Source organism: Triturus cristatus, chromosome 9, assembly GCF_964204655.1.
Source record: "Triturus cristatus chromosome 9, aTriCri1.1, whole genome shotgun sequence".
In the NCBI taxonomy this organism is placed as follows: domain Eukaryota; kingdom Metazoa; phylum Chordata; class Amphibia; order Caudata; family Salamandridae; genus Triturus; species Triturus cristatus.
Window position 1 is genome coordinate 54,023,391 of NC_140592.1, and position 13,306 is coordinate 54,036,696.

The following is a 13,306-nucleotide window of genomic DNA, read 5'->3' on the forward strand; positions in this document are numbered from 1 at the left end:
TCAATGGGCTTCTGGCCACCTACGTTGAAAAAACGGTCGTTGGCGGTGTCGTCCTCGACGGAATCACAGTCGACTATATCGTCGGCAACGTCGTCAATGGAGTCATCTTCAATGGTCTCGTCAACTGAACTGTCGTCGACGGTGTCGTCGTCAGTGATAGAAGTGGCGTTGACTGTGTAGACATCGACGGTATCTTATACGGCTTCGTCACTAACCCTCGCAGACTGCACAGACTTGGCAGCTGTCGACGATGACGGCGTCAACGATATCTTCGTCGACGGCATGGGCCTGGAGATGGCCGCAGTCGTCATCATACCTGAAGTCGACGGGGCAGGCGATGTAATAGTGTAACTTGTCGTCGTCATCTATGGTGACGTCAATGGGGATTTTTCTATTCTGCTCTTTTCAGGATCCGATGAAGAAGCTCTTTGTTGCTACTTTTATTTCCTCAGAGGGGTACAGGAGACAGAAGACGAAGGCCCACAGGAGACCTTAGAATGTTTCTCCTTTTTTGAGCACTTGCTTTTTGAAAGGGTTTAAGGTGTGTTTCCTGTCCTCTCCAGAGTCTCTCTTCAGACCTTGCTCTTTTATGAGGGTTGGCTGAACCATCCCTGTCCTCCTCCGATGACTTGCTGTGCTTAGTGGACTGTAATGAATATGCTACTTACCAGTATGCATCTGTTCTTGGCATGTAGGGCTGCTGACATTCATATCTGTGCATAGATCGCCGCCTAGTGTTGGGTCCGGATGTTTGCACGTTGTTGTCCTGGAAGAGTCTTCGAAGTATCCTGAGATAGGTGACTCCTCCCCTGGACCACAGTGCGCATGGGCATCCTCTCCATCCTCAGATTGTTTTTCGCCATTGTGGCAGTGATGGAGTAGATACAGAAAGTGATGACCATGCTATACAGTAATTCTGAGAGCTGCAGCTGCTACAGGCGCCGGGGAGGAGGGTAGGCGATATGAATGTCAGCAGCCCTACATGCCAAGAACAGATGCATACTGGTAAGTAGCATATTCAGTTCGAGGCATGTGGGCTGCTGAATTCATATCTGTGCATAGAATACATAGCAGTACCTCCTATTAGCGGCGGCCACCAGTGCCAGCTGCAGCGGTCTGAAAAAGAGTTTTGAGAACAGCCTGTCCTACAGCTGCCTGCTGTTTTGAGTGTACATCTACACAGTAGTGTTTGGTAAATGTATGTATAGTGGACCATGTGGCTGCTCTACATATTTCCTGTAAAGGAATGTTTCCCAGGAAAGCCATGGACGCCCCTAACTTACGTGTTGAGTGGGCTCGTGGGGGAATCGTTAATGTGCGTTTAGCCTTTTGATAGCAAATTTGAATACATTTAACGATCCATCTGGCTATACCTGCTTTGGAGATGGCGTTGCCTTTGTGTTGTGGAGAAAAGGCAACGAAAAGTTGTTTTGTCTTCCTAAAGTCTTTAGTTCTGTCTATATAGTACATGAGGGCCCTTTTCACATCTAGTGTATGGAGCATTCTTTCAGCGACATTTTGTGGATTCTGAAAGAAAACAGGCAGGTCAATAGTTTGATTCATGTGGAACTGCGATATTACTTTAGGCATGAATTTGGGGTTGGTACGCAGTACGACCCTGTTTGCGTGAACCTGTATGAATGGCTCTTGAATGGTTAGTGCCTGGAGCTCACTAACTCTTCTTAAGGAAGTGATTGCTACTAGGAAAGCTACTTTCCAGGTGAGGAATTGAATCTCACACGAGTGGAGAGGTTCGAAGGGTGGACCCATCAGTCTGGTGAGGACCAAGTTGAGGTTCCACACTGGTGCTGGCGGGTGTCTCGGGGGAATTACTCGTTTAAGTCCCTCCAAGAAAGCTTTGATGGCAGGCACTCTGAATAAAGAGAGGTGCTGCCTGTTCTGGAGATAGGCTGCTATCGCGGTTAAATGGATGCGTATTGAGGTGTATGCCAGATTGCATCGGTATAGGTGTAAGAGGTAACAGATTATGTTTTGAATGGATGCGTCTAGCGGGTTGATGTCATTGTGGGTGCAGTAAATGACAAACCTCTTCCATTTAGCTGCATAGCAAGCTCTGGTAGTGGGTATCCTGGCCTCCTTGATGATCTCCATACAGTCAGGTGGCAGATTTAGGTAGCCAAACTCTAAGACTTCAGGAGCCAGATTGCCAGGTTCAGCTGTTGCGGATCTGGGTGCTGAATTTCGCCATGGCTCTGCGTTAGAAGTGCAGGTTTTATCCGCAGCCTTTGATGCGGCACCATGGAAAGTTCCAGAAAGGTGGTGTACCATGGCTGGCGCGCCCATGTTGGAGCAACTAGGATAAGCGTCAGTGAGTGCTGTCGCAGTTTGCGTGCCACCAGTGGTATTAATGGCGCTGGGGGAAAAGCGTACGCAAATCTGCCGGACCAGTTCATCCATATCGCATTGCCCTGCGATTGTGGATGTGGGAACCTGGCGGCAAAGCTTTGGCATTTTGCGTTTTCGTTTGTGGAGAATAGGTCTATCTCTGGGTGACCCCACTGTTGGAAGTACGGTTGGAGTACTGATGGGTGTAGCTCCCACTCGTGCATCTGGTGGCTGTGTCTGCTGAGCAGATCCGCCATCTGGTTGTCCTTGCCCGGGAGGTGTTCCGCCATGAGGAATATGTTCCTCTGAATGGCCCACTTCCACATGCTCTGAGCCAGATGAGACAACTGTGGAGAGTGTGTTCCTCCCTGCTTCTGTATGTAGTACATGGCAGTCATGTTGTCCGTCCGGATCAACACGACTTTGTTGCACAAGTGTACTTTGAATGCCTTCATTGCCAGGAAGATTGCCATCAGTTCCAGAAGGTTGATGTGCATCTTCTTTTGTTGTGTTGTCCATAGTCCCTGCACTGTAATTGAGTACATGAGCTCCCCATCCCTGGAGAGACGCGTCCGCCGTCAGTATTATTTGTGGAACAGGCTCTTGGAACGGTCGGCCCTTGCAAAGGTTTTGTGGATTCCACCAATGCAGAGAGTTGTATGCCCGACCGCTCACCAACACTAGGTCTTTTAATTGCCCGTGAGCCTGATTCCATTGACGTGCTAAGCACTCCTGAAGCGGGCGCATATGTAGTCTTGCGTGCGGGACTATGAAAATGCAGGAGGCCATCATGCCTATCAACTGCATGAACACTCTTGCAGGAAGGGAGTGTTGTGGTTTGAACTTGGAGATCAGCATTTGCATGCTGTTGACTCTCACTAAATTTGGCTGAGCTGTGGCTGCCAGAGTGTCTATTGTCGCGCCCAGGTACTGTTGTACGTGTGCGGGTTGTAGATGTGATTTTGGGTAATTTAGTGAGAATCCCAGACTGTGAAGAAGGTGAATGGTGAGGGACATGTGGCTGGCACATTGCTGGGCTGACTTTGCCTGAACAAGCCAGTCGTCCAGGTAAGGGTAGACGTGAATGTGTCGTCGCCGTAGATGTGCGGCCACTGTAGCTAGGCACTTGGTAAAGACCCTGGGTGCTGTTGTCACGCCGAAGGGGAGGACTTTGAATTGATAGTGCTGTCCCTGAATAGTGAACCTGAGATATTTCCTGTGTGATGGGTGGATGGGTATGTGGAAGTACGCATCTTTGAGGTCCAGAGTGGCTAGGAAGTCTCCCTGGCTGAGCAGCGGGAGAACCTGCTGTAGGGTGAGCATATGAAAATGCTCCGACAGAATGTAGTGGTTGAGGGGTCTGAGGTCTAGTATAGGTCTGAGCGACCCGTCCTTTTTTGGGATTAGGAAGTACAGGGAGTACACCCCTGTCCCCTGCTGGTTGACGGGTATGACCTCTATTGCACCTTTTTGCAGCATACTTAGCACTTCCTGCTGCAATAATGCTAAGTGCTCTGCGGACATAGGACGGTGCTTTGGCGGTATTGTGGGTGGAGTGGAGGTTAATTCGAGACAGTAACCGTGCTGGATAATATCCCTGACCCACCTGTCCGTGGGGATGGCTTTCCACGTGGCCCGGAACCGCTGGAGTCTCCCCCCGACAGGTGTTATGTGGTCGGGGGGAAAGGAGAGGGCGTCACTGTTTGTTCTTGGGTGAGGACCTGGTGTTGCCGTAACTGCGTCCTCTGCCTTTGGTGCTGGAGCCACGATATCCACCTCTGTTGTTTTTATCGTAGGTACTCTGTGTGCCCCCTTTATTGTATGTCTGCTGTGACCCCTGTCCTCTAGCTGCTCCCCTATTCCCGGGGCGATGAAAGGAGCCACTACGAAATGTTTGCGTTTGCAGAGCCCCCATTGACTTTGCAGTGTCAGTGTCCTTTTTTATCTTTTCTAAGGTGGTGTCAACTTCTGGTCCGAATAAGTAGTCGGGGTTGACAAGCTGATTTAGGATGTTGTTTTGAATCTCAGGTTTGAATCCGGAGATTCTTAACCAAGCGTGTCGGCGTAACATGACGCTGGTGTTTATCGCCCTCGCAGCTGTGTCGGCAGCATCTAGTGCGCACTTAATGGATGCGTTTGTAAGAAGTTGTCCCTCTCTGATGAGGAGCTCCGCTGCCTCTTTGTATTCGTCTGGCAGATGTTGGAGTAGTCACTCTAGCGTGTCGTAGTGTGAACGATCGTAGCGAGCCAGGAGGGCCTGTGTATTGGCAATGCGCCAGATGTTTGCTGCTTGAGCTGCAATCCTCTTGCCTGAGGTCTCCAGCACTTTGGACTCCTTGTCTGGGGGAGGAGCATCACCAGTTGTTTGCGAGTGCGCTCGTTTGCGAGCGTTAGCAACCACCAGGGAGTCCAGAGGTAACTGACCTCTAATGTACATAGGGTCCCCGGGCGCAGGTTTGTATTTTTTTTCAATCCTGGGGTTCAGCACCCGTGCCCTGGTTGTTTCCTTGAAAATGTCCTTAGCTGGCTTGAGAACACCTTTCAACATGGGTAGAGTCTTGACAGTCCTCTCAGAGGAGGCGAAAGTGTCCACCAAGAAGTCGTCCTCAACTGTGTCAGAGTGGAGTTGCACTCCATGATTGGCTGCAGCACGTTCTATGAGGGCATTGAAGGCAGCAGTGTCCTCTGTGGGAGATGTTTTTGCGCCGTAAAGCTGCGTGTCCTGGGTATCTGTTGCGGCACCCGGGTCTGCAGGGTCATCCCAAGCTTGATCTGGGTCCTGCTGCTCCTCAGGATCTATATCCCTAGGGTAGGGGGTATCATCACCCATGTAATCCTCCATTGCGTCCGTGTCGGAGGGCGTCGGAGAAAAGGACTGGGGATCCGGATAGGAGGTATGCAGGCGTTCATATAGAACCGGTTCCGACTCTGCTGGTAGTTTCTGCTTCAGAGGGATTCTGTAAGAGTCCAAGGCCTGCTCTGGCATGACCTTCCGTTTTCGGAGCATGAGTCTGCCGGTGTCGGCGTCGATGAATTGGGACGGTGAAGGCTCAGTAGGAGAGTGTCCAGTAGATGGGGACCTTGTCTGGCGGACACGTGTTCGGATCTCGAACATCTTCGGCGCCGTGGACGGCGGCAAACCAAAAGTGATGTTGGTTGGTGCCGAAGGTGCCTTCGGAGCCTTTTTCGGGTCGGGGCCCGACGTGGACTGGAGGGCTGCCCGTTCTCTAATGCGTTGCAATGACGCCGCAACTGGTCGCACCGAGAACGCCGAAGGTTCTTTGGTGCCGAGTGGTTCCGTTGAGGTAGGCATGGACTGCTTCGGAGCCACCGGGTCATCGATTCGAGGAGAGGTAGTAGCGGTCGACGGAGTCGATGATTTGACCCGTGTCGCTGCCTTCGAAGTGGACTCCGATGGAGCGGCCATCTTAACTTTGGTGGTCGGGGCCGATGGCTTCGGTGCCGGGTGCCGAGGCGCTTTTGTGGTACCGATGGCCTTCCTTTTCGGGTCGGTACCGATGTCCGCAGCAGCGAGTTTGGCGCCGAAATCCCTTTTAGCGCGTTTGGAGCCGACGGTTTGTGCTGGCGTCGAAGGAGTGGAGGTCTTCGAGGCCTTCGAGCCGACCACTGCTAGTTTCACTTTCGGTTTCTGGGGAACCGGTGCGACGATTGGTTTCGGTTTCGTTGAAGGGAAACCAGTCTTTTTCGGTAATAATGGCTCTTGCTGGATGTTCGAGGCCGGGCCCGAAGGCGGGGCTGAAGAACTGCGGGATTGGTCTCGGGTAAGGCCCGGAGGCGATCCCTCGACCGGAGCCATAGAATGATGCACTTTGATAGCCTCCGTTTCGACAGGTAGGCCCTGCTCTTCATCAGAGCTATCTTCTTCGGCCCCAAAGGCCTCATCGTAGTCTCCTACCTCATCGTCGGCTTCTTCCCTGTGAAAAAGCGCTTCATCGGCGTCTTCCGATCGGGAATCGTGTTCGGAAGCGGGGCTGGAGTTTATGTCTTCCACGCTTTCAACATCCTCGTCCTCGGTGCTGAAGATGTTGGCCGGGGCAGGTGCCGATTGGTGAGCTTCTAATCTTGCTGCTAGTCGATTCCGGAGAGTCTTCTTGGATCGGAATCGGGCACAGGCCATACATTTCGATTCGTCGTGATCCGGCGAGAGGCATTTGTTGCACACCGGGTGGACGTCGATATGTGGATATTTGGCGTGGCATACAGGACACCGTTTGAATGGGGTCCTCGAATCCATCGTCGATGTAAGGTCGATGGTTGGATTAAACGGATCCGAAAAACTTGAAGAAGTTTGCTAAACTAAGCCAGAAAGCTGTCGATACCGAGCGGGAACAGTACCGACGAAAGCTAAAGGCCTTTTGTCTTTAAACTAAATTTTCCTAACTTGAGCTAAGATAAGCACATCCGAACCCAATGGCGGAAAAAAACAATCTGAGGATGGAGAGGATGCCCATGCGCACTGTGGTCCAGGGGAGGAGTCACCTATCTCAGGATACTTCGAAGACTCTTCCAGGACAACAACGTGCAAACATCCGGACCCAACACTAGGCGGCGATCTATGCACAGATATGAATTCAGCAGCCCACATGCCTCGAACCCAAAGAAGCAGCCTCCCCTCTCTGTCTTTTAAAGTCTTAGAAGAGAAAGCTCGACAGATTTTGCACTGTTTTACCTCGTGGGCTGGGTGGAGGCAGTAAATGCAGTCCTTGTGAGGATCATCAACATGAACTCTCTTCTTGCCACAGGTCTTGCAGGGCCGAAAGAGTCAGGGAGACTCCACTCACACATGACGTGGGGTGAAAGTCTGAGGGAAACTGCCTCTGCTGGGAAGGTTTAGAGGGTGCTAGCAGCTGATTGGCTGCATTCAACATTTAGTACTTTTTTAAAAAGGACATAGATAGGCAATATAGAACATGACTCATGGCCATTACAGCCTACGGCATTATTTGAATACTGCTTGATTATTATACCATGGGACTCCCATCTTGACGACGGGGAATGATTCAGGCATGTAAATCTATGAAAGATACCCCAATACTGGATAAGTGAGGAATACTCTCAGAGGTACAGTATTTTGAAACAGAGCCGTCCACTGTCTTTTTCGAACCCTCACACAAGCAGAAATCAAACAAATGTTAAAAAGTATTCAGGTTTATGGTAATTCATTTATGAGCATGCAGCTGTGCGTGAGATTCGGGTGAGCTGAGGGTGAACAGCTGCTCCATTGCCAGTCAAGTGCTAGACCTGGATCAAGCGGTCGACAAATAATTGCAAGGACTTCATATTTGCATGCCGTGTAAACCTTGTGGACAATTAAAGGAGCATGATACCTGATATATATTTTTTACCACATACCATTGGATTGATGTTGGATCAGGCGCCTTCTGCCGTTCTTCTCTGCTGCGATCCTTCTCAATAACTTAGACCAACCGATGAGTAATCCGCAGCGTGCACTGTGCAGGAGCCCACTACTGCCAGGTTGGAAAAGGCAGGTGGTGCGGGTTTTGGTAGGTTAGCAGTTCAATACTGTCTGCGTCATGCCACTTACACACTACCAACTTGGATAACAAACAATGTTGTCCTTTTCAGCCAGCCCCACCCTGCCCTGCTAAGCTCACTTAAGCCTATCAGAGCAGCTGGGCAACCGCTATTAAAAAACGGCTGAAAAATGTTAAAAGATAAAAAAGGGCTACAAAAATCGAAATGCTGGCGCAAGCTACTCACAGGGCCTCAGCGAACCACTGGGAGCTCACTATCACCTGGTTGGAGACCCGTGATCTATAATAGGAGGAAGGCCTCCTTCCGTCTTTCTAACAACGAAGTAGCCGGAGTAACACTCAGTTCCTACTTCCGAGGTTGGAAGCCTATTTATGGCCCTTTAGGACAAACAGGCCTGCCCTTCCCAATGCAAGAGGGTCAGATAGACCTCAGTCATCCGGTGGGACGGGAGAAAAGAAAGGGAAGGGCATAACCTGCTCGACAACTTTCAAGACCAACATGTTCGAATTCATGGCTTACCACCCAGGGAAAAATGTTTGACTCTTGCCTCTGATAGTGTGGGTGTGTGCCTGGAAAGGCACAATAATGCGGTTTTGCAGCTCGGGTAGCAGTGGGAGTGGGTGGATTGGGCTGCTCACTGCTCCCGTTGTCCACATTTTTCTGTGGGTAATTTGGCCGTGGTCATAAAAAGGCTGTAGGGTTTGCTAGGTTGATTGTGTGGGCTGGCGGTACAGAAAACCCCAACCGTAGTCATGGAGAGGGCAAAACCGCTTGTGAAACTGACGCGTTGGAGGAGACAGACCCAAGAGCAAGCTGTAGTTCTGCTCTCTTTGGAGCGCTCGAGGGTCGAATCTGCCTTGCCACAAAAAAGGCATAGCCATTGGGGAAGACTGGACACCTCTGGAGTGGCCCGAAGACCTCATACAGGTGTATCTCCTAAGTCGCACACTGGTGCCAACTGTCCATTCAAGGCAATCAGTAGTATCAAACCCACAGCAAATTGTGAATTTTGCCACACTGGGGCATCCTGAATGACTTGTAAAAGTGTGGTGTATATGTTTTCAGTACAGCAGTTAGTACCTGAGCAATGGAATCCTAATGGTAATGAGTATACAGGCCAAATAGGCAACTGACATTGACAGACTGTAGGCTAGTGGAGGAGAACATTCTTTTGTCAAAGGTTTCAAGGCACCTGAAATCTGTCTGGTGGGATGGTAGGGAAGCCGTTGGTGTTAACCCTGCTCATGGATGCTTGCACCACAAGCTTTCTGGAGCTTGGCGCTGCGTTAGGAAAGCCAGGTCACCAGGGGTAGGGCAGTGGCACTTCGCTGTCTGCCTATTCACCAGCAGTCCAGAACATGGCTTTTTCTTCACTATTCAAAATTGCCTGACCTTTCTATTGATGTGAACTACATTTTGATAATGTGATTATGTTTAGCACTATCTAATGCATTGCTACCTGATGGAATGTATGAGTATGTCTGAGTCAGTGTTTGTCTGCTTCTCTGAAAGATTGTGTGTGAGCGACCTAGAATGCTTGTAGAGAGCGTCGGCATATATTGTCTTTTATGCTTTTTTCAACTATGTTGATCAAAGAATATAAATAAATATGATGTCCCTAACTCACAAGTATTTTGTATTATAAATGGGAAGGGTACCTTGTTAGGATTGTTTTTCTTATATTTGTGATTTATAGCACCTTATAAAGAAATTTTCAGGCAGAGTAGTTTTTTCTGATGGCTCTCAGAACATGGCTTTGCCCATATCCCAAGATGGGTGTCCGCAAGTGCATCATTGCAAGGTTGCAAGGGCTCAGTAGTAGTCTGCCCTAGTTGAAGGACTTTGGTGAGTACACTGACTATCACCTCCATAGCAAGCTACTGGAGGTCAAGAACCTTATCCGCCCTTCCCATCACCACTGCAAAAAAAAGTCTTCCTTCAGTAGCTGAGCCAGGTGGAGAGAGCAGGAGAGTGTCTGACGATACTTTCAGTTTACTGAATCTTATAGCTCATTATGGTTACCCCCACTTTTTGCCCGGTGTTATGCTGTTTCTCACTAGTCTGACTGGGATCCTGCCGATCAGGACCCCAGTTTCTGTGCTTTATCCCCTAAATTGGTTATGGTGAGTAGGTAGGTACATACCAGACTGGCTACTGTTGTACCCTTATAAGTTGCTAGTATATGGTACTGAGGTACCCAAGTCATAGGTACACCAGGGCTCCCCCATTGGCTGAAGCATGTATTATGCCACCCATGGGAGACCACTCAAACTGTGACTAAAGGCCTGCTGCCACTACAGATTGTGTAAGCTGCTGCTAGCACCACTTACAGCAGATATAGGTTTCCCTATATCCGAGGTCACTGCACTTAAAACCTATAAGTCACCCCTAAGGCAGGCCTTTCAATCCTGACGGCAGGTTGCTCGGTTCTAAGTTTGCAGATGCCCCTGCATGAGCGGGACACCCCTACAACCTATGGAGTCCATTCTCCTGGGTTGTAAGTGCATCAGCCATATAACATTTAGAGGGGGCATGCGTCGTTACGCGATGACCATCTCTAAACTGGCTGTAACAAACCCTGTCATGATTGTTACCAAACATGTTTGAATCATACCCCCACACCGTAAACTGTGTGGAAGGTATGATTCCATGCACTGTAAATCTCCCCCGGCAGGCCCTCAGGGCTACCGATACCAGTCTTCCCAACCGGAGAGCAAGCTAGGGCTGCCACCGACCTGAGATGTTTCTGCCCTCCTGCTGCTAAGCCAAACTCAAGCAGGGAAAGGCAGAACAATAGATATCCTCTCACAGGGAGGTGTGACCAGTTCTGGGACAGGGTTTAGTGTATTGGGGTAGCGTGAGGGTGCTTGACAGCGCCACTAAAACTGCGTGAAGGGCACATTTGGTGCCCTCCTTGCATAGTCCAGTTCAAACCTGTTCAGGAAGCCATTGGCTCCTGCTGTGGCGAAAACTGGACAAAGGACATGGGCGTATCCTCCCCACTGTCCAACCCCTTCCCTGGGAAGGAACCCTGAATCAACCCAACTCTTTCCTTAGGGTACTTAAGGGTTTAACTGTGGGTAAGTCCCTAAATTCACCATGGGACAAGATTCATATCATGATACAACTATCTTTGACCGTCAGGGTACTCTGGACTTCGCTGAACTCTGCTCTGGGCATCGAGACTGCAACTGGGAAGACTCCTGCTGCTCCTGGTCTCGTCGTCCTGCTCGTCTGTGCTCTATACAGGATCCTTCCAAGGCCTACGAAAATCCAGGACACCTGAAGGAATCTCCCTTGAAGTGAAGGAATCTGCAGGCACAGCAACCAAGCTTACAAGTCTGCTGCTCCTGGGCTCCCACGGACACCAAAAGGCTCAGCAACACAAGTGGTGGTTCTCCAATTCCCCCGAGGCCTGTCTTCTCACCGAGATTGAGGCCAGTATCCCTCGTCGGAACAGCAGGAACCGAACCCCTGTGCACTGAGTCGACTTGCCATTGCAAAGGCCTGCTGGCTCTCTTCCTCAGAGATCTCCGGGCTCCAAGAAGCCCTCACCTCAAGCCTCTCCTGTGACCAAGATCTTCGTCCTCACCACATCACTTGCACCGTGGGCCTGCATCTTTGGTGAGCTGCTCGAGGTCCTCTTGCGTCTCCAGTGCCTCCGGACTGTGGGTCCTTTTGAGGGACTTCTCAGATTCCAGTGGCCTCCCCTCATTGCTCAGGGCCTACTCTGACTTCCCTGCTTTTGGTGAGTCACTTGTACCTTGCTGGTCCTGACACTGCACCTTTTACGCTTGACACGTTGATTGCGGTTGCCAAGGCTTGTTGGTGCTCCTGGCGGACACTGACCCCTCAACTCTTGACATCAGACGTGGGACAGCTTGTGAACAGCTCCTGGTCCTCTACAGTATTGTCTGGTCCACAGAGATGTAGCTCCAAGGTCACCATCAACTCTACTGCAACACTCAACATCGGTGGGCATTCGTCTTCCGTGCCTTCTGGTCACTCCTGAGTGGCATAGACTCTGTCCTCTCTGCTTGCAGGTACTTCTCAACTTGAATCCACCTTTGGGTTCCACCTGACACTTTCACCTTCTCCAGCAGCAGAATCTTCCTGAAGTCCTCCATTGAGTTTGACGGCGGTTTCTGACCCCACTTCACACCTGTGCACCCTGCTACCCTGGTGTAGGTATCCTGGTTCCTAGGGTATCCACGGGTGGAGTGGCTCTCCAACCTTCTGTCTCCTTCTGTCTTCCCCATTGACATGAATTGAGCACGCGGTCGTGTTCCCACTCTGCACACGGGCTGTCTGGGTTTCCTGGTTACTTACCTCTGGTGGTTCCTTGGGTCCCCAGTGTGAGAAGTTGGCCTGGTATATGCTGCTGACTAGTTCTAGTTATCACCTTGTACCATGCCAAGCAACCCTTATGGTGGTGGTTGAAGTCAACCTTGATAGACCAGCTATCCTAGTGGTAGCGTGGACAGTGCAGTCTGCAGGCTAAACTCTTGAGGGCATGTGAAGCCAGCTGTTTTACCATATGTAACCTCCTTGAATACCAAATGAAAGGACACCACACAGATATGTATTCAAAATATATATGTATTTATTTACTAAAAGTATCCCCTATACTCTTTATGAGCACAGAAGCACATTCGTTAAAACAAGGCAATGTTTAAATATACATAAGTTGCACAATTATGGATGGGCCCGGGTGGCCCGCTAAACCATATACTAAAAGTGGTATAAGAACCACGTATAGAAAAGTAAGAAGGCCTAGGGCCTTGAGAATTGCTGGGACTACAAGGAGCTAACAGTAGTTAGGGACCAGGAGGCCCACAGGATGCGTGTGCAGTGTTGAAAGTTACACGCGTGCACATATTGGATTCAATGGGTGCGTAAAAGTCACAAAGTTAAAGCAAAGGGAGTCTTCCGGATGGACGAGAACCTAACAACTGGAAACCTAGACACTAGAGATGTTTCTCTACACAGGAGCACCGGAGTGCCAGCGTTACCTCACCCACAGGAAGCGGGTGCATAGGTGTCAAAGTGCATCGGGTTTCATCGTGCAGGTCTATGGAGCCTGAAGATGAAGATGCTGCAGGCGGCCAGGCGAGAAGAGTTCCGGTGGATCCAAGGGTGGATCTGAAGAGTAGAAGACCTGAAAGCAGAGGGGACACTGTTCAGAGTCCCTAGCCAGTGACCGGCGTGGAACCAGGAAGGAACCAGGCGATGTCGGATGCCAACAGGTGAAAAAGTGAAGCTTGTCTCTGCAGCCACGTGGAAGTGAAGATGTCGACGACGTCCAGGAGTCACTCACGAGCTGTCCAACGAAGGCTCTAGCTGATGGCAGTGTCGGCTTCTCGATTGGAGAAAACAGGCCTTGGCTAATGCAAGCCACGCAGGAGTCGATGAAGGCTTGCTGCTCTAACCAGCAAGGTCAGAG